The sequence below is a fragment of the Panthera uncia genome, chromosome D4 (assembly GCF_023721935.1).
Source record: "Panthera uncia isolate 11264 chromosome D4, Puncia_PCG_1.0, whole genome shotgun sequence".
NCBI classification, from domain to species: Eukaryota; Metazoa; Chordata; class Mammalia; order Carnivora; family Felidae; genus Panthera; species Panthera uncia.
The window spans coordinates 65,701,341-65,726,561 of record NC_064807.1 but is presented as its reverse complement, the minus strand read 5'-3'; the positions used below and the strand labels follow the sequence as shown (position 1 = coordinate 65,726,561).

General features: G+C 36.8%; 1 long non-coding RNA gene across 1 annotated transcript in view; it reads right to left on the bottom strand.

The window, feature by feature from the left end:
- LOC125920298 (uncharacterized) overlaps positions 1–25,221 on the bottom strand; it is a 218,858-nt gene that overhangs the window by 144,252 nt on the left and 49,385 nt on the right. The window contains exon 2 of the long non-coding RNA XR_007457004.1: positions 2,606–2,784. This is a non-coding gene — a long non-coding RNA (uncharacterized LOC125920298). The remainder of the gene's footprint in view (positions 1–2,605; positions 2,785–25,221) is intronic.

Below are 25,221 nucleotides of genomic sequence, written 5' to 3'. Positions count from 1 at the left end.
TTCATTCATGCAAGGATTCTCAGAATGTATGAGAAGGCCAAGACAGGTAAGGTGAATGGTTCAAGGTTAAATAATGAGAAACTGACTGGATCAGAACTTATATTCATTGTTCCCTCTTTCTGATTAAAATGTTAACATTCTATCTGGTAGTGACCAATATTTTATTATTTTTTTTTTATTTTTTTATTTTTATTTTTGGGACAGAGAGAGACAGAGCATGAACGGGGGAGGGGCAGAGAGAGAGGGAGACACAGAATCGGAAACAGGCTCCAGGCTCCGAGCCATCAGCCCAGAGCCTGACGCGGGGCTCGAACTCACGGACCGCGAGATCGTGACCTGGCTGAAGTCGGACGCTTAACCGACTGCGCCACCCAGGCGCCCCAGTGACCAATATTTTATATTGAACCTCTTGTCATACAGAATGCAGTTTTTAAATAACTTCAAGGTATGATAACGTGATGGTACAGGGAGAACTTTTGGAGCTCAGAGAAGAAGTCCTTTACATCCACATAGGAATTTTGGTTTCTGTCATTTTAGACTAATTAAAATCACTGTGAACCGATATTATTTTTTAAACATGGTGACACTTCTTTCATCAAATAATTCAGAAAGTCCTTCTCTGTAAGCGAATATAGGTTAGATGAAGAAAAGAAGTTGGTACAGCACGAACAGCCTTTCTCTTGGCAATCAAAAGGGTGAATAGGCTGGATGAAGTGAAATAAAATAAGACTGAGCATTTGCTCTGTGGTAAGTAATAGAAACAGAATCTCAGATGATCCTCATAGCAGCCCAATGATGAAAGTATTTAGTGTCCTCATTTCTACAGTGAGGAAATAGGCTCAGAGGGGTTAAGTGACTTTTCAAGTCACACAATTGGTAAATACCAAAAGGGAGACTCAAAGCCAGGTCTTTGTGATTCAGTTTCCCATGCTCCTTCTCCTCTACCACATTGCATCTGGCAATGCTTTTCTGTCTATGATGAGCCACAGAGTCCTTAGCATTACCTCAAAACTAACTGCTTACTTAGGTATGTCATACTTGGCAAATTCCCACTCCCCAGAGAACAGAATTCTTCTTCTTCTTAATTATGTCAGTGTAACAGTGCAAAGTTTAAGAAATAGATTTTTAACCACTAAAATCTTACCGCCTTAACGATACTATTTTAATTGTGTTTAGGTTCATTCATACCTTTATTTAATTTTATTTTCTTATGGTGATGACCATAAGCCACCAAGTGTAGCTGCCAGAGTGCAAAGAAGCTCTCAGTTTTTGGGTCACATACACCCACAAGCTGACTCCATGCAACCAGTGACAGGAAAGGATACTTCTAAAACAACCGACTCTGGAGAAAGCATGACACCACACACCTTTAAGTAACTGTAATCATACTTTACATATAACTTCGTGCCATTTATTTATTCACTCATTAAATACATATTTACTGAGTGACTGCTACAGTCGAAGCACCATTCTAGGAGCAAGAACTATACCAAACAACCACAAAGTCCCTGATCTCATTGAAATTACGTGTGCTGAAGGAGACAGATAACAAACATAAAGAAGTAAAATATATTGCACGTGAGAAGGTAAGCTCTAAAGAGAAGTTGGGGAAACAGGCAAAGCGGGTAGACATTTGGGTGAGGATTACAAGTAGAGTTGAAATTTTAGCTAAATTCTGGGAAACATTTTGCGGAAAAGTTAACCACTAAGTAAAGACCTGAAGGAAGGGAGAGTGGGAGCTGTGGTTATCTGTGGTGTGGCAGGCAGAATTCTAGGATGACCCCATAACCCTATTTGCCCCTTCGTTTGAGTTCAATGATTACATTAAGTTACCTGGCAAAAGGGATTTGCAGACATTAACCTTAAGATAGGGAGATTATACATGTGGACCTAACCTAATCACATGAGCCCCATAAAAGCAGAGAGTTTTCCTCCAATTGGTAGCAAAAGAGAAAGTCGGATTTAAATTGTGAGAAGAACATAGCACAAGGGAGGTTCTCCAACACTGAGATGGAAAGAGCCACAGGGAAGAATCTGGGGAAAGCTTCTGAAAGATGAGAGTGAAGCCCAGCCCACAGTCAGCAAGGATATGGCAACCTCTGTCCTACAACTGCCAAGAACTGAATTCTGCCAACAACTTGAATAAGCCTGGAAGCATATTCTTCCCAGAGTCCCCAGATAAGAGTCCAGCTGGACTTCATTCTGATTTCGGCATGTATGGAGCCAACTGAGCCCCGTATAGACAAGTGAAGACACAAAAGTAAGGGCATTGTTACATGCTTGTATACCTAATGATAATGATATTTTCATCAGCCACACAATATTCTCACGTGCACCACAATTGACTTAGACCTTCCTTTCTGACTAGTTCTGTTGTTCAAGTCTTTTTCTTACTAGATGCTGCTGCAATAAATACCTTCATACATACAGCATTTTCCCTTAGTTTGCAAATTTGTCATTCCAAAGATTATTGTTTTATAATAATATATGGGCCCCAATTTTCCTGGACCCTTGCAAGCATTGAGTATTACAATTATTTTTAGTTTTCCTATCTTAATAAGTAAAAGAGTAGCAACAATTAGAAATCTTTTCTATGAATACTTACAAGAATGAAGACTTCTCCCAATTTTTTTCTTCATAGCACTTCTGTTCACTGATTTTTGAAAGAAGTAGTATTGCCTATGGAGTTACTAGCAGGGAAAGCAATCAGTTGAAAGAAATTTCAGACTTGATTTGGATCATAACTTCTTCTTCTTTAGTCTCCTAGTGTTTGGGGTTCTTCACCTAGGAAATGAACATGGAGTCTGGCATCATATCCAAACAATATTTATAAAGCATTTATAGAAGTGCCTCCTTGCAGTTCTTCCTATTAACCTACATCTATATATTTTATTTTAAAACAAAATAAGTGTTGCATAGTGTAAAGAAATCTACTGGATCACTTCAACTCTTTGTGGCTTAGTTTCTGCATCAATATAATGAGAAACTTGAAATAATGTTTTGGTCAATTCCTGCATACTGTGTCTATCATCTTATATAATAGCTATCTACCAAGTCAGCAAGGGATCTGGTAAATGCTATCCTTAGGCACAGATACAATGGGTCTACATATGACCCCCAAATTATTTGTTTCTGACCAACTCCATCAGAAACCCCCTTTTATAGTTCTCTATTCCATCTTGTTCTTTTCTGTCATCTCTTCAAATAGTTGTACGTCAGCTTCTACTTTTAAGACAGAAAGTCAAACCCGGGTGTCTTCTTCTCCACCCCAAATACCATTGACCAAACAATTATAGACATTCAAAATGTATATATTACCACTGAAAAGCATAACCCCACTAAATAGCCCTCTGAGAAATTTAACCAAGGTCCAGAGGGTTAAAATACAAATAAATGGATGTGAAGAATGGTAAAATCACAGATGCAAAAGACACTTAAAAACTCACAAATGGATAATAAATGTTACTTTATTCCAATACATTTGACCAAATATATGGATCACTTTTAAGGAAAAAGTCCCCACACTGGTTCTTAACAAACTAAAAATGAGTAGACCAATAAACATATATAAAAAAAAATTAAGAGGTGTCAACAGAACATCACTAAAGAAATCTAACTAACTTTGCCCATGAATTCTTTCCAACTTTTCAAAGGCAAGAAAAATTACTGTGCTTTTAAAAATGTTTCTTAACGGAAACAGCTATGGAGAACTTCCCATTTACTTTGAAGTTAATGTAATCCTAATATCAAACATCAAAAAAGATCATAAATGAAAACTATAGATCATTTTCTTATTCCTATAAGAATCCTAAATGAAACATTATTAGATTGGGTCAAGCAGGATAAAAATAGAATACTCTGTAATTACCAAGTGGAGTTTATTCCAGGAATTCAAGGGTGGTTTAACATGTTAACACATCAACAATTAAAGGGATTTTGATGAAATTCAACATTGTTTGTGATTACAAACCTTTTACAAACACAATACAGAAGGTAATTTCTTAACATGATTAAGATCTTTAGAAACAAGAATTTAGTAGCAAACATTACACCTACTGGTGAAATATTAGAATATCTGGCCAATAAGTAGAATCATAAAAATAAATAATAAGAATATACATTGGAAAGGAAAAAGTGTTACACTATTTGCAAATGATATAATGATCTACTTAAGGGCAGGCACCATGTCTCTTCTTAAGTAACATTATGTCCTTGGTGCCTAACACTTTCTGGAACATAGTGGGAGTTGAAATATTTATTGAATGAGATATTAAAATATGGAAGAAATAACTAAAATTGTTTTAAAATAATAGAATGAGGGGTGCCTGGATGGCTCAGTCGGTTGAGTGTCTGACTTTGGTCCAGGTCATGATCTCACAGTTCGTGGGTTCGAGCCCTGCATCGGGCTCTGTGCTGATGGCTCAGAGCATGGAGGCTGCTTCAGACTCTGTGTCTCCCTCTCTCTCTGCCCCTCCCCCGCTCACACTCTCTCTCTCCTTCAAAAATAAATGTTAAAAAAAAAAGAAAGAAAAAGTAAAAGTAAAAGTAAAAGTAATAGAATGATTGGGGCACCTGGGTGGCTCAGTCAGTTGGGCACCTGACTTAGGCTCAGGTCATGATCTCACAGCTCGTGAATTAGAGCATCGCATCGGGCTCTGTGCTGACAGCTTGGTGTCTGGTGCCTGGTTTGGATTCTGTGTCTCCCTCTCTCTCTGCCCCTAACCCCCTCGCATTCTGTCTCTGTCTCTCTCAAAAATAAATAAACATCAAAAAATAATAATAATAGAATGATGGAAAAACAGCAAATTTGAGATAAACACATGAAAATTTATGATATTCATGTATAGCAACAATAGCTGGACTGAAACTATCAAGAAATGTACAGGACCTCATGAGAGTAACAATCTGAATATCCTCTGAGGTATTCATGTTTCTAGATTAAGAAGGCTCAAAGAAATAAGAATGTGAATTCTCTCCCAATTTAATCTAAACTTTTATACAGACTATAAAAATTTCAATGGAGTATTTTCAAAGTTGAAAACTGACCCAAATTTCATTTCAGAAATTACAGTTAGGAGCCACAAAAAGAATATAACAGAGAAGACCAAGGGCTGGGGACATTTGCCATTAAAAATATCAAAATTTACTACAAAGCTAATACAATATTTAAAGTACAGCACAGGTCCAGCAATGGGCATGGCTATTCGTAAGATAAAACAGAGAATCTAGAAATGGATAGACAGATAAATGAGTATGTAAAATATGATACAGATGTAATATGAGATTCGTTAGGAGAAAAGCTCTGCCAGATATCACATTAATAGTTTTAACTTACAAAAAAATAAATTGATACCCATATCTCAATATAAACAAAATTATCCTCAAAGTTAAAATTCAAACAGTAGGAAAAATGATGAAAAGAACTGAAAAACATGTTATAGAATATTTTAGAATAAGTTTTTTCTAAACGTGATATATACTTGAGAACTTTGACTACATAAGGATTAAATTTTTTTGGCAAAGAAAATTAAATAAGAGCAAAAAAGACAATAAAATAAAATATAAACAAATGTTGTTACTGTATATAGAATTATTAAAATGATATTAAAATGACAAACATCTCAATGGGGGAAAAATGAGATTTCCAGTTGGGCATCACAGCTTGAAAGTATACATTTATCTTAAATTCCCTTCAGGAATTCCAGTATAATGACAGTAAAGGAGCGAGAAAGTATAGACGTGAAGACAAAGACAGTAATAGAGGAGACAATACAAATGGGAGAGGTCCATAAGATTTTAAAAAATCTTAGTGTAGAGAACATAAAGTTGAGTGGCTCTGATGCCTGAGTAATGGCCCACTGTTCCATAAGTATACCAACTCCCTACCCCTAACACATGGCTTTCAATTGGCTTTCTAGTGCCTCATTCCAAAGTATAATTAGATAAGGATCACAAGATATATATGGAAAACCTCCAATATGAAAGACAGAAACCAAAATTAACATAGAAGAAAAGATATGACACAAGGAGACAAAGAAAGCTTAAAAATATAGTATCTTCATAACAATTAGAGAAGTCAGCATCCATGAAGAAAAAAGAATGGGACATTATAAAAAGAGACCATGCAGTGAAGAGGAAAGAACCACTAGAACATAATAATATGAATAGTTAAAACATCTGGCAAAATTGGAAGATCTCAGTCTAGAAATTCTAAAAAACCTTCTAGAAAAAAATATAGGGGTGCCTGGGTGGTTCAGTCGGTTAAGCGTCTGACTTCTGCTCAGGTCATGATCTCCCTGTTTGTGGGTTCGATCCGCCTCTGGCTCTGTGCTGACAGCTGAGAGCCTGAAGCCTGCTTCAGATTCTATGTCTCTCTCTGTCCCTCCTCCACTCACGCTCTCTTTCTCTCTCTCTCAAAATAAGCAAATAAATATAATTTTTTAAAAATGTCCAGTTAAAAAAAAGAGAGAGAACAATTAGCTAATGAGAGAAAAATGGGAGCTAACATTATGAGAAATTAGAGGACTAACTCAAGAGATATAACCAATAGGAGTTCTAGAAAGAGAGAGTGAGCAAGTGTGTGTGTGTGTGTCTGAGAGACAGAGAACAGAGAGAAACTACCAAAGAAATAATACAAAAAATTTCCTAAAACCAATGGACACAAATTTACTTAAAGATTATTCCTACCAAGCAGCCCAAGTAATGGAAAAGAGCTGTAAAATACATCATGAAATTTTAGTGTCTTAAGAATAGACTCTGTGGGAATGCAAGCTGGTGCAGCCACTCTGGAAAACAGTATGGAGCTTCCTCAAAAAACTAAAAATAGAACTACCCTACGACCCAGCAATTGCACCACTAGGCATTTATCCAGGGGATACAGGTGTGCTGTTTCAAAGGGACACGTGCACCCCCATGTTTATAGCAGCACTATCAACAATAGCCAAAGTATGGAAAGAGCCCAAATGTCCATCGATGGATGAATGGATAAAGAAGATGTGGTATAGATATACAATGGAGTATTACTCAGCAATCAAAAAGAATGAAATCTCTCCATTTGCAACTACGTGGATGGAACTGGAGGGTATTATGCTAAGTGAAATTAGTCAGAGAAAGACAAAAATCCTATGAATTCACTCATATGAGGACTTTAAGAGACAAAACAGACGAACATAAGGGAAGGGAAACAAAAATAATATAAAAACAGGGAGGGGGACAAGACAGAAGAGACTCATAAATATGGAGAACAAACAGAGGGTTACTGGAAGTGTTGTGGGAGGGAGGATGGGCTAAATGGGCAAGGGGCACTAAGGAATCTACTCCTGAAATCATTGTTGCACTATATGCTAACTAATTTGGATGTAAATTTTAAAAAATAAAAACATTAAACTAAAACAAACAAACAAACACAAAAAAAGAATAGACTCTGAAAACTTCCAGACAGAAAGACAAAAACACAACAGATCAAGAATCAGGACAATTTTGGACTTTCCAACACCACCATGAATGCTACAAACAATGAAGGAAAATGCCTTTAAAATTTTAAGGGAAAAAATGGTTTCCAACCAAGAATTATATATTCAAGTAAATAATCAATGAAATGTGAGAAATACAAGCATTCAAGAATAAAATGGTTTCAAATACTCTTTGTCAGTATTATCGTGGAGTTATGTCTTAGAGCAAAATTAGGGAAAATCTGGAAAATGGGCTGAAACACAAGGGAGCTGCGAAAGGAATTTCAGATTGGCAAGAAGTCCTAAGATATTTCTGCAGTAGGCTAAATATCTAGTAGTTAAGACTGGAGCAAGATAATGGAGACTATATTTTTAAAAAGGAAATTATAGGGGCACCTGGATGGCTCAGTCGGTTAAGTGTCCGACTTCGGCTCAGGTCATGATCTTTGGCTTTGTGGGTTCGAGCCCAGCATTGGGCTCTGAGCTGTGAAAGCCTGGAGCCTGCTTCAGATTCTGTGTCTCCTTCTGTCTGCTCCTCTCCCACCTGCGTTGTCCCTCTCTCTCTCAAAAAAAAATATATATTTAAAATAAATAAATAAGTAAGTAAATAAGAAATTATAGATCACCGAAAGTGTTTAAACCATTAAGAGTTTTATCACTCTGGCAGAGAATTTGGTGATAGAGTCTTGCATACACAGAAAATTAAGGAAACCCTGGGGCGCCTGGGTGGCTCGTTCAGTTAAGTGTTCGAATCTTGACTCAAGTAATGACATGGTTGATGAGTTTGAGCCCCATCTCAGGCTCTGTGCCTGCTTGGGATTTTCTCTCTCCCTCTGCCCCTCCCCCCCAAACAAAGAAACAAAAAAATTAAAAAAAAAAAAAGAAAATTAAGCAAAACCCAAAATGAGGTAATTATTAACACCAGGGAAAACAAAAAGTTGAACCAGAAAGAAAATCTAAATTATGTGTAATACTTACTGAGCTGTGGACAATATTTAAGTAATAATGATGAAAAACGTGAATATAAATCTACCCCAGATTTAAGACAGACCTATACTGGAAAGCTGATCAAAGAGAACTGGATGGGTCTGGAGAGATAAGGTGGAATGCAGGAAATGTGGAAGAAAAGCTACATCTCCCTCTTATCCAGTAGGAAATTGAGAATAATTGTTGAAATTAAAAAATGAAGTAGTAAAGAAGCATTTAATTTAGAAACATAAAATATATAAATAGCAGAAAAAAAAAACATTGAAAAAATTTGAGCATGGTTACCTTGGCATAACAGGATTGGGAGGGGAAGAAAAATGGAAGAGAGAAATGCTATTTTTTGCTAATGATCCTTGTTGTCCTAGTGGAACATTTAAACTATGCATATGTATTGTTTTGCTAAAAAGTAAAGAGTCAAAAGATATGAACTAGAAAATCAAAAGAAATTTGAAAGATTAATAAGCATATGAAAGATGCAAACATCAATAAATAAGCAAGTATTCAAATTTAAACAAGAAAATATTTTTCACCTATTATATTGGTAACAATTTACAAAATTTATAATATTGAGAGTTCATAAAATGCAGAAAAATAAGCACTCTTACAAAATGATGGTAGAAGTACATAAATTAGCCTACTTCTTCTGAAGGAAAAATGGCAATTCATATCAAAATTTAAAACATGACTCTGATCCAGCAAATCTGCTTCTAAGGAAATCATGAGAAAACTTTTTAAACATATGAATAGCAAGACATTTATTAAAGCATTGCTTATAATAGTGAATACAGGAAACAAGCTAAATATTCATTCCTTAGAGCATTTTTAAAACTAAGTAGAACATTTATAAAATAGAAACTATGCACAATTAAAATGATATGTAGATTCACATTTATTGTCATGGAAAAATGTTGGCAAAATTCTGAATTTTATGAAAAATGCAGGTAATAATCAGGCCATATCTCAATATTTAAATTTATTATAATTTATTTTAATTCTAGGAAGCACCTTCCTCTTCCATTATATTTTCTTTTAAAAGTTTTTTTTTCTAACTATTCTGCTATTCTATTAGAATAACTTTAGAATTATTTTTGTCATGGTCCTAAGCTATAATGTGTGATTCCATTCATTCCCGAATTAGCTGTCCTTCAGCCATTCATCCATCCATCCATACATGCTAACATACACACACACACACACACACACACACACACATATATATATATATACACATTCATCTTTCTACCTATCAACCTATTTACTAATATAGAGTGTGGGATTATGTCTGAACAGTGAGACAAAGAAGAGATATTGGCAGACAAAGAAGAGATATTTGCTTTCTGTTTTCTAACTTCTTCATTGTCTTAGTTTTTCTTTTCACAATGATAAAAAATTATTTTTGAAATCCTCCCCCACCAAAAAATAATTTTCACTTAAAATAAAACATAATGGGTATTTGAAGATGGAGGCATCGTGCTCCCTGATTTCACACTATATAATAAAGCCATAGTAATCAAAACAGTCTGGTATTAGCATAAAGACAGACACTTACTTTGACGGAATGACAAGCCTAGATATAAACCTATACAAATGTGGTGAATTACCTTACAACAAAGGATGTAAGAATATACAACAGGGAAAGACAGTCTCTTTAATAAACAGTGTTGGGGAAACTAGACAGCCACATACAAAAGAATGAATTTCTTTTAAGTTGTATTTATTTATTTTGAGAGACAGACAGCAAGCATGTGTGTGTGAGCAATTGGGAGGGGGAGGGCAAAGAAACAGAGGGACAGAGGCAGAGAGACAGAGAATCCCAAGCAGGCTCCACACTACAGCGTAGAGCCCAGTGCAGGGCTCAATCTCATGAACTGTGAGATCATGACCCGAGCTAAAATCAAGAGTCAGATGCTTAATGGACTGAGAAACCTAGGTGCCCCCCAAAGAATAAAAATTGATCACCATCTTACACTACACACAAAAATAAACTCAAAATGGATTAAAGAGTTGAAACTAAGATCTGAAACTAAAAACCTCCTGGAAGAAAACATAGGCTCCTCAATATCAGTCTTGGCAATGAATTTTTGGATCTGACTTCAAAAGCAAAGAAAACAAAAGCAAAAATAAACAAATGGGGCCATATCAAATGAAAAGGCTTTTACACAGCAAAGGAAATCATCAACAAAATGAAAAGGCAACCTAGTGAATGGGAGAAGTTATTTGCAAATGATATATCTGTTAAGGAGTTAATATCCAAAATATATAAAGAATTCATACAACTCAATAGAAAAAAAAAACAAAAAAATCAGATAAAAAATGGGCAGAAGATCTGGACAGTTTTTCAAGGAAAACAGATGGCCAACAGCTACATGAAAAGATGCTCAACATCACTCGTCATCAGGGAAATGCAAATCAAACCCAATGAAATATCACCTCACACCAGTTAGAATGGCTATTATCAAAAAGACAGAAAATAACAAGTATTGGAGATGATATAGAGAAAAAGGAACCCTTCCACACTGTTGGAAGGAATGTAAATCATTGCATCCACTATGGAAAAGAGTATGGAGGTACTTAAAAAATTAAAAATAGAACTATCATATGATCCAGCAATTCCACTTCTGAAAATTTATCTGAAGAAAACAAAAACATGAATTCAAAAAGGTATATGCACCCCCAGTTTCACTGGAGCATTATTTACAAAAGTGAAGATATTGAAATAAGTGTCCATTGGTGGATGAGTGGATAAAGGTATACGTATGTACAATGAAATGTTACTCAGCCATAAAAATGAATGAAATCTTGCCATTTGTAACAACATGATAGACCTTGAGGGCATTATGTTGAGTAAAATAAAGAGGAAGACAAACACTATCTGATTTCATTTATATCTGGAGTCTAAAAACAAAATAAACAAAAACCAAAACAAAACTCATAGATACAGAGAAAAGATTAGAGGCGGCCAGAGGAGAAAAAAGCTAGGGTGTAGGTGAAGGGGTGAAAAGGGTCAAGAGGTACAAAATTCCAGTTATAAAATAAATGAGCCACAGGGGTGTAATGTATAGCATGGTGACTATAGTGAATATTTGAAAGTTACTAAGAAAGTAAATCTGGGGCACCTGAGTGGCTCAGTCGGTTGAGCGTCCGACTTCAGCTCAGGTCATGATCTCACGGTTCATGAGTTCGAGCCCCGTGTTGGACTTTGTGCTGACAGCTCAGAGCCTGGAACCTGCTTCGGATTCTGTGTCTCCCTCTCTCTCTGCCCCTCCCCTACTCACAATGTGTCTCTCTGTCTCTCAAAAATGAATAAACGTTAAAAAAATTTTTTAAAAAGTAAGTAAATCTTAAAAGTTCTCATCACAAGGAAAACAAAATTTGTTACTTTGTGTGGTGATCAATGGTAGGTAATTAGACCTATTTCAAATAAGTGATCATTTTGTGGTGCATATAAATACTGAACCATTATGTTACACACCTGAAACTCACATGTTAGGGGCACCTGGGTGGCTCAGGGGGCTAAACGTCTGACTTCCGCTTCAGCTCAGGTCATGATCTCATGGTTCGTGAGTTCAAGTCCCACTTTGGGCCCTCTGCCTTCAGTGTGGAGCCGGCTTCGGATCCTTTGTTCCCCTCTTTCTCTACCCCTCCCCTGCTCACACTCTTTCTCAAAAATGAATATAAATTAAAAAAAAAAAAAGAATATGGGAAACCTGAAACACATTTAAGTCAGTTATATCTCAACTTACAAAAAGACATTTTGGGGACAATAGAGAACATTTTTAAAATGTTTCTTGTGGATGCTCAACATCACTCATCATCAGGAAAATACAAATCAAAACCACAATGAGATACCACCTCACACCTGTCAGAATGGCTAAAATTAACAACTCAGGAAACAACAAGTGTTGGTGAGGATGTGAAGAAAGAGGAGCACTTTTGCACTGTTGGTCTGAATGCAAACTGGTGCAGCCACTCTGGAAGACAGTATGGAGATTCCTCAAAAAATTAAAAACACAACTACCCTAAGACTGAGCAATTGCACTTACTAGGTATTTACCCAAAGGATATAAAGATACTGATTTGAATGGGCACATTCACCCCAGTGTTTATAGCAGCACTATCAACAATAAACATATTATGGAGAGAGCCCAAATGTCCATCGACCAATGAATGGATAAAGAAGATGTGGTACACACACACACACACAATGGAATATTACTCAGCCAACAAAAAGAATGAAATCTTGTCATTTGCAACACGTGGATGGAACTAGAATGTATTATACTAAACGAAATAAGTCAGGCAGAGATAGACAAATACTCATAGGTGGAATTTAAGAAATCAAACAGGTGAACATAGGGGAAGGGAAGAAAAAAACAAGATAAAAATGGAGAGGGAGGCAAACCATAAGAGACTCTTAAATACAGGGAACAATCAGCATTGCTGGAGGGATGATGGGGGGAGAGATGGGCTAAATGGATGATGGGCATTAAGGAGGCCACTTGTTGCACTGGGTGTTATATGTAAGTGATAAATCACTGGGTTCTTCTCCTGAAACCAATACTACACTGTACGTTAACTAAGTTGAATTTAAATAAATAAATTTATAAAAATGTTTCTTGTAAGACCAGCGATTCATCATCTTGACTGTCATGATTCCATTGACTATTTTGCAGTGAGCAGAAAGAAAGGTTGAAGAAACCAGAAGAGATCCAGGTAACTAAGGAATTGAAGCTCCCAAGAATGTGAGTGAGGAGGGAACCAACCTTGAGTAGTTAGTCTAAAACAGGATGAGGGAGCACTTGTGAGACAAAAGGGTAAGGTAGGTGAACATCAGTTAAGAGTCAGGGGTCAGGAGGGGTGCAAGAGGAAGTTAAAACAAGCGCTGACAATGAGTCAAATAAACAACTTTGAAAATCTCCTTTGTGGGGCGCCTGGGTGGCTCAGTCAGTTAGGCGTCCGAATTCAGCTCAGGTCATGATCTCATGGTCCCTGGGTTTGAGCCCTGCGTCGGGCTCTGTGCTGAGAGCTCGGAGCCTGGGACCTGCTTCAGATTCTGTGTCTCCCTCTCTCTGACCCTGCCCCGTTCATGCTCTGTCTCTCTCTGTCTCAAAAATAAATCAATATTTTTAAAAAAATTTTTAAAAATCTCCTTTGTTATATGGAGAGTAGATACATTTTTTAAAAAAATGTTATCTCTTTCATATGAGAGAGATTCATGTTCCGCGTAATTTGAGAAATACAGGAAAGTATAGAGAAGAAAATTAAAATTACCTGTATGTCTCCTTTATATCCTACCATTTTCTCTCAATATTATATCCTGAGCTCTTCCCTTTGTCTTCAGCATTTGTTTGAAAGATAATTTAATGTCTGCAAATTACTCCATTATATTTAATTGTTTTAACCATCCCCTCAATCTCAGATGGTTAGATTATTTTTAATTATATTATAAATATTTTAGGAATATCATATAAAATCTGCACAGCTGATAATTCTTTGGAATACATTTTTACAAGTGGAATTATTGGGAGAAGGGGTATAAACTATTTTAGGCATTGTAGTATCTCTAGCCAAATTGGTTTTAAAGAAATTTATAACTATTTACACTCCAAACAGCATCAGATGAGGGTCCATCTGATACCTTTGCTAGCATAGGTCATTTTTTTAAATGTTTGCTAATTTGAAAAGTTAAAATTAATTAATTGTTCTTTTTGGCTTTCTTTGCCAGTAGGAATGAATTTGTTTTCATATTTTTATGTCATTTGTATTTCTTCTACTCTTTCTTCTATACTGAATAATTTTGGATTATATCATGGATACTGTTAATATCATACTATAGCGTACTATCATACTGTTAATATCACACTCTGGATTCTCTTGTATTGTTCCAAAGAGTGTTGACTCCTTTAAGCGAGCAATTAATTTGGCCTCAAATTATAACTCTGTCCTTGGGTTGTAACTCATTCCCGTATTTCAGTTACGTAGCCTTAACGAGTCGACTTGTAACCTGTTTTGTGTATGCATGTTTCAAAGGTCAGCCAGGTATCTGGGTAAAGTTATGCACAGAACTTAGGGTTTCCCTCCCTGGTTCTCTCCTTTCTCATATTCCCTCCATCCTTCACTTTCTAGCACCCCTGGTTGCTCTGAACTCTGTTTACTGTTTATTCAAGGATGATCAATTCCAGCTGTTATATCTCCATTTTAGCCAAACTGAATGACACAGACTAGGACCTGTCTTTTGGCTAAAAACCATACACATAAACACACAAAAGGAAGAAATCACCAAGTGCTATTCTCTTTTTCCAGATATGGACTTTCCTTCAAAATGTGCCTGTGTTTGTTCACTCTTAAGCCTTTAGATTGCTATTTTTTTATATTTTTATTTTGGAATTTAGTTATTATCTGCAGAAAAGTTAGTCTGATATTAGCTTACTTGGACATTACTAGAAGGAAAACCCCAGGTCTACAGATCATTAATTTTCACTTCCACAAAGGTTCCCCCCCCCCCGCCCCCCCTCCCCGCCCCTCTTTAGTATATGTGCTGCCGAAGCAAGCACTCCCCGCCCCTCTTTAAAAGCACCTGGGTGGCTCAGCTGGTTGATCATGCTGACCCTTGACTTTAGCTCAACTCATGATCTCACAGTTCTGACAGCATGAAGCCTGCTTGGGATTCTCTCTGTCCCTCCCTCCCTCTGTCCCTCCCCTGCTCATGCTTTCTCTCTCAAAAATAAATAAACTTTAAATTATATAAATATAAATATATGTGTGTGTGTGTGTGTATATATATATATGTATGTGTATATATATATATATATATATATATATATATATATATGTATTTTTTTTTTTTTTAAGATGTGATAATCCCCAGCACATCTCAAGAAAGCTAAGTGTCTCAGAATTCCAGTTCTTTGAACATATTTGGGGAACGTTTCCTACAAAAGTTGCTTCTGGAAACTAGAGCTGTCTAGTTAGCTTTAAGCATACACAGAAAACTGCACCTGAGCTCATGCTGAACAAGATAACAATGGCACTGAGGGACTACAGTGCACAGAAACCATTAAAGTCTGAGGTAGAAAAGGGGTTTTCTTCAACTGGTTAATGCAGACCATAAGCAGAGGCTCTGACCACAGAGAATTTGATGTCAGCTTCACACTCTCTTCTTGAATTTGAAAAAGGATCAATGACTGGGAAGACTCATCTAATATGAGCCCTAGATGGCGTTTCCATTTGCACTACTTCGTGCTTACCAACAATCACTCATCTAGGATTCCCTGGCACAAGAAAATACGATACTCTGCAGCTAACAGGTACTTGTTAAGATCTCCATATCCCTATTCACCTTGAAAGGAAGTTAAAACTTACCTTATTTAACTCACCACTTAACTTATCAGAAACCCACAGTTCAAATTGGGCAAGACCCACCCAGGATAATACAGGAAGAGGCAAAGCTGTAATTGGAATGCAGTTAAGTTGACTCTCACTCTTACAATCTGACTCAGCCACATTTTCAGTGTTTCAGAGGCATTGTGCTATATGGCATGTCCTCAACCTTCCTCAAGGTTAGACTCTAAAATGTTCTGAGTGGAAGAAAACAGTTTGTGCACTGATGTGATCACAATCTCCCAAATTCAGCAGTATGACAGTGTGATCATTGCATTTAATGGTTGGCTGTTCTCCAAAATCAGATTGGCAAGTAAGGGCATGTGGTCTTTCTTGTAACTCTGCTCTCCTGGCCTTCCCATCTCCTTTTTTCCCAGTACCATCTCCGTGGCCCTGTGCTCTTGATCTATGTGTATTTCATTGGGTTCAGATGCAAAAGGACTAGTCAAGATGTAAGTCAAATTGCAAAAGGATCTGGCCAGACCAAAGTCAGGTCAGCTCTGAATCATAAACATCCTTCCCTGTGAAGCGTTTGGTTTTCATATGCAATAATTTCAATCATTCACTTGCCTAAAAATACAAGAACATGTTTTTACTCATCAGCCTTCCTCAATCATGCTATAGGAAATGGAACTGGGCCATTCAGTGAGGAAAAAGCTTCTCCATGTTCAGAAATCCTTCCTTGAGACCTAGCTACCAGCTAGGTAGGACATCAAAGTCCTCAGCATGGAAAAGTCAGAGTAGATGCAGTTTCACATTTTAAGAGTTGAAAAAAAAATTTAAAAACCCTGCCTGTCTTCAGTAGCTTATAAGATCTCTCGTCTCCAGGCGGGAGAGATTCCTCAGGTGTTACCCACTCTATCATAGCATTCCTCATCTCTTCTTTTATCTTGTGCCCTTCTCCTCTTTCCAAGATCATAAATCAACAGAGACAGGCTCTCATTCTTCTTTAAAAGAGAAGGGGGGAAGTCTAGACTTCTCCTATTCCATGGCAAAGTGAACAACCTGATAAATTTAACTACCTGCTTCTCAGGTGAAAACTGGAAAGATTTCAAAGCCCAAGTGGCAATCTATAGCCAGGAACCTCTGCAGCATGAGTCCAAAGTCTATTTTATGTTCCTCTCTAGGAAGAAAGCCCATTTGGTAAAATGGCAGTCTGGTTCAAGAGACTTCAGATTCCAGAGAGGGGTCAGAGTCAAATCCAAGACTGTGTGACAGCTGAAATTGTCCATGATTTACTAATTGCTGAAGGCAGTGACCAGGCCATAAGGAGCAAAGGCCAAAGGGAAGGCTTGGTGCCCATTGCTGGCATTAGGTTTCTGTCTAGAGGAAGAGAAGACAGAAAACTGAAGAACATTTGGAACTAATTAGCAGGAATAAGAAAACGTAAGGCTAAGAGGTGGGGGGGTGGCGTCAGGATTGTCCTTAAAATAAGAAATAGTTGGTCAACTTTGCCAAAGGCTTTGCTTCCCTTATCTTTCTTGTCCTCAGCATAACTTATACATAGTTGATTAAAGTACAGCCTCATCTTTCAGCTTTCTGCAATATTAAGGATCTTATCTGCAGAATAAAACAGCTTAAAAAATGAATGGAATTGGCAGATATTACTGTTTTCCTCAAGGATGGTCTGAACCTAGGAATGTGGGAGATGTCAAGGAAAGAAGTGAACTTTAGAGTCAGATAGACATTAACTCAAATCTTCATTCCACTGCTTACATGCTATGTGACCCTGAGAAAGTTAGGTATCTCCGCTGAACTTCTGTTTTCCCATCTGCAAAAGTCTGTCAATGCCACTTCCTTCACATGGCTGACATGAGGATAAAATGAGATAAAATATGAACAGGACTTCTGTGCTTGGCACACAGTTGTGCTCATTAACTTTTCTTTCTGCCTTATAAAAACCTTTACAAATACAATGAAAGTCATTTTTGTCATTTATGTCATTCCAGAAATCAAGGCATAAAACAAACCCACAGTACTTAAAACAGTGTGGTATTATTTGAAGAAGAGAAACATGGATCAATGGTATATAACAGGAATCCAAAAGATTGTCCTATTCGCAGGCAGAAATAAGTTTGAGTTGAATTGAAGATCCATATTTCAAAGAGTAAATCTAATTTTATGCCAAGATAATGAAGGACAATAACAAGATGCTGGAGTTGCAAAGAATTTGTTAAAATCAGTTATGTAGCAAAAATAGAAAGAAAAAAAAAAGAAAAAAAAGAAATTTGAACATGAAAAAAGGTGAAAGACAGGAGAGCATCTGGGACAAAATAGTCACAGCTATAAAATAAAACATTCAGATACAAAACAGACCAAGATAAACATCTGAAGCTTTCAAATAGCTCTTAAATATCTATTTTAAAAAGTCTAAAAGCCAATGATATAGTTTCAAGGACACAAACAGGTAATTACAGAAGATGAAATCAGAATTGCCTTATGAAAGATGGCTTTGCCTCGTTGGTAATCAGAAAATATAAATTAAAATAGCAGTGAATTTACCATTATGCTATCACTTTGACAAAGAGAAAAAAGTTTGATAATATCAAGTGTAGACAAGCAAGGGCAGGGCTGAGGGGTGGGAGAGTAAAATTAAAACATAGCTGCTCATGACCTTGAAATTAGTATAATTGATCTGAAGGGCAAGATGGTGGTATCTATTAAATTACCCAGCAATTTATTTCTACATAGCTGTTCTGGATAAAGACTTGCATGTACAAACAAAAGACATAATTCAATATTGTTTGTAATATGAAAAACCTTAAAAAAATATTTATCCACAGAAAAATGAATGAAAACAAGTCCATAAACACAAAGAATCACTATAAAGTGTTCAAAGAAATAAAAGTAGATTTCCACATACTAACATGGATCAGTCAAAAAACCCAGAAACCAATATTTTATATTTCTCCCAATATATAGATATGTATGAAAAATATAAAGAATTTTGGAAACTTATCAAATTCATCAGAGTATACTCTTAGTACTCTTTGGTTGGGAGGAGATCCATATGGGGATAGGAGTTTTCAGGAGACTATAATTTCTTCTGTAATGGTCTAAATGTTTTAAGTTATAACTGATCTACTGTTTGCATAAATTTAAAAATAAATATGTACAGATACTTTAAAAAGATACAAATATCCCAAAAATGTTGACAGTGATTTATTTTGGCAAGGCAAAGAGAGAGTATGGGTGATTGTTGTTTCTTCTTTGTACATCCCTATAACTTAAAAAAATGTTCCCAAAGAGAAAAACGATCACTATTATCCAATGATACTCATAAAATCCCTGATTATGGCACTAGATACCAAGGTAAACTGGTTTAAAAAAAATGTTCTGTCCCAGTTTTGTAAGCATGATCTCATTTAATTCTTATGTTAACCCTGTGAAGTAGGTACTATTATCTCCATTGGTAGATAAAGAAATTGAGGTACCAAGAAGGTAGCCAATTTGCCCAAGCTCATGCAACTACAAAGTCACAGAGCTGATAGTCCATCATATATATTTTTGAATATCAAAGTTAATACTTCTCTCACCATACTAAAGCTACCTTAATGCCAATGTTATATGCTATTTTTTTTCACAAATTATAAAGCTACCTCACTGCTAAATGAATTTGAAATCTAGGGAACAGATGAATAAAAACAAGTTTTAAAACTATATAAACATTTTATGGACATATGTGCATTTAAGTATAGGAGTTAGACTAACCTATTTAGGAGAAGAATATTACTGATCCCAAGTAAAGCTAGTGTGTAGAAAAGCCATTTGCACAAAAAGGAAACATCCTTTGTTCAAACATAATATTCTTACACAGTGTGATAAAGCAGCATGGGACTCCACAGAACTGATTGTTAGCTAGAACTGTATTAGTAGGATTTCAACTTAAACTAGCCCAAGACAATGAGAATTTATTGCCTTACATAACTAGTTTCAGGCACATCTGCATCCAGGGGTTTCGAAGATGTTATTAAATCTCAATCTCTCTTTCTCTCTCCTTTTCTCTGTGTTGTCTTTATTTTTAAGTGTGCTCTAGGCAAGTGGTAAATGTATATAACTTTCAAGTTCTCCAAGTTTCCATGAATATACTTCTTACAATTTCAATAAAAAAGAGACTCTCTCTCTTTCCTTCAACGTGAGGCCCTGAGAAATAAGTTGGCCATACCACAGCAATCTCTGTATCTAGTCCTGAGTCTTTGTTACCATCCCTTTCATCCCAGGAAAGATGGATTCAGTCTCACTCAAACCAAAGGGATTGAATTGAATTACTATAGGATGGGTAAAAAGAGATTAACCAAAGTGAAGAATTCTGGGCAAACAAAAAATGACCACAATATAGTCACAGCTTTCACATTATTAGAGATGTGTGGCCATTGAAAAGCCAGCAAACTAACCAATGGAGAGGGGAGACATTCACAGCAGCTACCTCACAGGGATCCCCTGAACATAAATGATAGTTGGAGAGAAAATGTACCTAACACGGTGTCTGGCAGATAGGAAGTGTCTTCTAAATTTGTTTCCTAATTGACCAATCAAAGGCAGGTAATTCTGAGTTAGTTCTATCGCCTCATTCCAGAGATTTTGTCAATTAGCAAGAACCAACTGAACAATACAGCAATTCTATTGAATTTGAAATAGAATTGGGGGGTGGGGTGCCTGGGTGGCTCAGTCAGTTGAGCATCTGACTTTTGATTTCAGCCCAGGTCATGATTCCAGGGTCGTGGGATTGATCCTTTCATTGGGCTTTGCACTGAGTGCGGAGACTACTTAAGATTCTCTCTCCTCCTCTTTTTCTCTCCCTATGCCACTCCCCCCTGCTTGTGCGCTCTCTTCTCTCTCTCTAAAGAAAAAAAAAAATAGAATTGGGAGCCTGGAGGCTGTGTGACCTGAGACTCTTAGTAAGCACAATAACAAAAACTATAGTATCTAATATTTATTGCATGCCAACCATGTGCCAAGTAGTACGCTAAGTGTATAACATGCATTTTCTCACGTAATATTTACTATAACTAATGAAGTAGATATTATCATTTCCATTTTACAGATGAAGAAACAGATGTAGCAAGGCCAAATAATTTGCCCAAGGTCAAGAGAGTGACAAGGCTTGGACTCCCACTTGGTTGTGTCTGACTTGAGAGTCTGAGCTCTTAACCACGCATTGTTCTGTCTCACACTGCCCTGCGCGGCCTCCTAATACCCTGAGGAGAAGACTCAACATGAAATAGCATTTGGCTGCATTCCAATCAGTCAACACATTCATCACTAGATGCACAAAGAGAGCAGGTAGGTTGGATTCCCTGTGCTGAACAAAACAATTCAGGCAAATACATGCACTGACCTCTAACTCAATTTGGAGATTTAGAATCTCTACCTTGAAGACTTCCCTAACATCTCAGCTGCTGTATTTAATGGGACCTTTTATAGAGGTGGTCAAGAGGGAGCAAAAAAATTATCTTTTTAGTTTCTTTTTATTTCATTAAAAAAATTATTTAACCATAACGGTTCTGGAGCTATTTCTTGTTGGCAAAATTATGGAGCTGCGTACAGATTCAGAGATGTGTTGGGAGGCTGGGCACAGATGGCTTTAATTATTTGGGCAGCCATTGACAGATGTGATAGTGTAGGTTTCTGCTGCCTTGGACAGGTGTAAGCTATAGGATTTACCCAGAGGGAGTTGTGCAGAGCCAGAATTGGATAGAGCCCTGTGATGGCCCTTTATTTTGTCTTAATCCACCCCTAGGTACATAGTTATCATATTTCTTTGCCTCAAGGCATGGTCAAGTCAGTCAAAACCATCAAACCAAGTTTGTGTGCAGAAAAGAAAATCTCAAAGACAGAAATACACTGTTAGCAATTGGTCTCAAACTCCACTCAATATTTTCACTCAGAAGCCCTTCTTTTCATTTAATCAGGGCTTCATAATCAAAAGGATAGACATATAGGTCTCACCTTTTGAATCCAAACAAACATGTTTACTTCTGTGATTACAGTCCACACAAATAATTTCAGACATGAATGTCAGCTTGTGAAAACCTGCATGATTTTGTTCAACAAATTTATTGAGCAAGTTATGGAGAACAGGAGGAGAAAGGAGACATACTCCCTGCTCTTAAGGAGCTCTTGACTATTTAGGAAGGAGTTTCTGATCTTTGAGCTAATAATAATAAGAGAGCACATACTATGTCAAGGCACTGTTCTAGGGTCTGCTGATGTGGTAGTGATCAAAATAGCCCCTTTCCCCATGGAGCTTCCATTCTAACTGAGGATATGGACTATTAAAAGTCCATTTTCTTTGGGGTGCCTGGGTGGCTCTGTTGGTTAAGTGTCCGACTTCAGCTCAGGTCATGATCTCACGGTTCGTGGGTTTGGGCCCCACAGTAGGCTCTGTGCTGACAGCTCAGAGCCTGGGGCCTGCTTCAGATTTCGTGTCTCTCTCTCTTTCTGCCCCTCCCCTGCTCATGCTCTGTCTCTCCAAAATGAATGAATGTTAAAAACAATTTTTTTAAAATCCATTTTCTTTTAAAAACACATATTACACAATATGTGTGTGTACATATATACATGTATTAGATGGAGTGGATGAAAGATACTAATTGTTACAGTAGATTATATCTAAGATTATATACAGTAGATTATATACACAGCATCTAGCTGTGTATGTGAGTACAACAGGATCTCTGTAGAGGAAAAACTGTTTAAGCTAGGCTGAATATAACAGAGAGTGTTACCTTCTCTGAAAACAGCTTTTACCAAGTGGAAAGTAGAGGAAAGTATTCCAGGTCCTCCTAACTCTTTGTTTGAAATAGCAGAGTTCTTAGTATCTATTATGGGCTGAACTGTGTCTCTCTAAATTCACAGGTGAAAAGCCCAACCCTCAATACCTTAAAATGTAAGTATATTTGGAAATAAGATCTTTAATGAAGTAATTTAATTAAAATGAGATCATTTGGGGAGGGAAGTAATTCAATATGATTGGTGTCCTTAGAAGAGGAAGAGAACCATGGATACTTGCCACAGAGAAAAGGCCATGTGAGGACACAGTGACCAGGTGGCCATCTGTAAGTCAGAGGCAGAGACCTCAGGAGAAACCAACCAACCCTACCAGCACCTTTGATCTTGGATTTCCAGCCTCCAAAACAGTGAGAAAATAAATAAATAAATAAATCTGTTGCTTAAGCCACCCAGTCTGTGTCATTTTGTTACAGCAGCCCACCAAACTAATACAGCACCTGACGTTCAGATTGGGAGCATAGTATATACCTGGTACATAGAAAGCTTTCAAAGATTATCTATCTACTGAATTAAAATGCTTCTGAGTTGCACAACCGACCCATACTGAACATTTAACATGCATGACCATCTATTTTAACCCAGCAACACTATGATATAGATATCATTATTCCTATCTTATCCATGAGGAGACTGGGGCTTTGCAAGGTTAACTATGGTACCCGGCATCACAATGCTGGTAAGCAAGCATGTGTCTGAACCCGGACAGTGTGATTTGATGACACTTAGCTCCAGCACTCTGAGGAGCTGAAGACATGGTGAAGAAGAACAAAGGCCAACTTGTGGAGGACCTTGGTTATAGCTACAGAAGCTGAGTGTTCAGGCAACCAAAAATACAAGTCACTACCCAGAAAACCTGTTATGCAATTACCTGTATGTACACAGACCAACCCTAAAGATAATCACCATCTATGCATACAACCCATCACCCCGTACCTCATGTAGGCATAGCCCTCCCAACCACTAATCTCCCCTCTTGTATAACATACATACACACACTCACACACTCACACTCGTCTCAAACTCCTCAGACAATACAACTTTTTAAGAAGTCCTTTGAAGAATGCCTTAAAGGATTTGAATCAATAATATCCTCAGATCCTAAACTGGAGCTCCCCAGTTTGCTTTTTAATGATATCTCCCAGCTCGGCAATCACAACCACTTCTTACTGTTTGCTCCTAGCTAGTCTACTCCATTCTTCCCTTGGCCCACAGAGCATGTGGTGTTTTTTTTTTTTTTTTTTTCTTAAATAAAGAAACAGACATGGAATTAAGTCTCGGTGTCCCATGTGCTTCATTATCCAGGCTTGTTGGGAATGTGTTAAACATACAGTGTGAGTTTTCATAAGTAGCAGAAAAGGATCAAAGGAACCTACTTTACCAAAGGTTCTTCTTTTCTCTCTCTCTCTCCTTTTCTTTCTTTTTTTTTTAAAGTAAGGTTTGGGCGATTCAAATCACACTAGGTAGTTGAGCTGATAAGATATGGGAGGAGAGGTCTCCAGCAGTAGTTTTTATTTCAAGAAAAGAAAACTTTGTAAGTCATAAATGTTCTTAGGTGCCTTTGATTTTTTTTCAGTTGAATTGCAAACCTGGAATTAGAAGACGTTTTGAAAAAATATGCTTGATGTTAACCCTAGGTAGTTATATAAATAGAGTGAATTCAACGAAGTTACATAGCACAAAGATTACACTCTGCTATGCTGCTGAGATTTTTACATACCAAAAACTTTAAAACTTTAAATGGACTCTTTAAAATTGCATATATATGTATACACATATATATACATACACACCCATATATGGAGAGACACATATCTTCCCTAATAATAACATTTCCATTTTGCTCCTCTGTAAAACTGTGCAGTATTTGTTCCTATGTGCACTAAGCAAGAGTCCTTGGATTGGGAAGATTTGAATAAGTCACCCTGAGATGAGATGTAATGTGAAATGTGACTTTCATGAAGAAACAAATTTGCTTATTTGATCTTTGCAATACAGAGGGATCTCGTTTCTCAACTTTTAGATGTCTAAGCTATTTGGGTTTCCAAAGGCAAGACTGAAATCCATAAGATCTCAGAATGACTCAAGATTTGTATTTGTAATCGTGATTCATTAGAATTTGGTTTACATAGAGGACTCACATTTTTCTCAGTAATATTTTTTTAAAATTTCTTTTTGAAATCCAGTTTTGCTAAATAAAAGTCTGTTTCTTCTGTCCTTTAATTTTGTAGCCACTATTGTGGTGTCAACTGCTATATGTCTATTCTTATGTTAGTGTCATACTGTCCTGATTGCTGTAGCTTTATAAGAAGTCTTGAAATCAGCTAGGATAAGCCCTTCCACTTCTTCCAAATTACTTTGCCTATTCTGTTTTCTGCATTTCCATGTCAATTTTAAATCAATGGTACTGATTTATGTTTTTAAAAAGTCTGCTAGGATTTTGATTGGGATTTCATTGACTCTATTGACCAACTTAGAGAATTTATATAATAATCATAATCATAATCATAATAATTGAATTTTCCAATACCAAGATGGTATATCTCTCCTGTATTTAGGTCTCATTTAATTGATCTCAGCAATATTTTGTAGGTCTCAGTATATAGATCTTGAA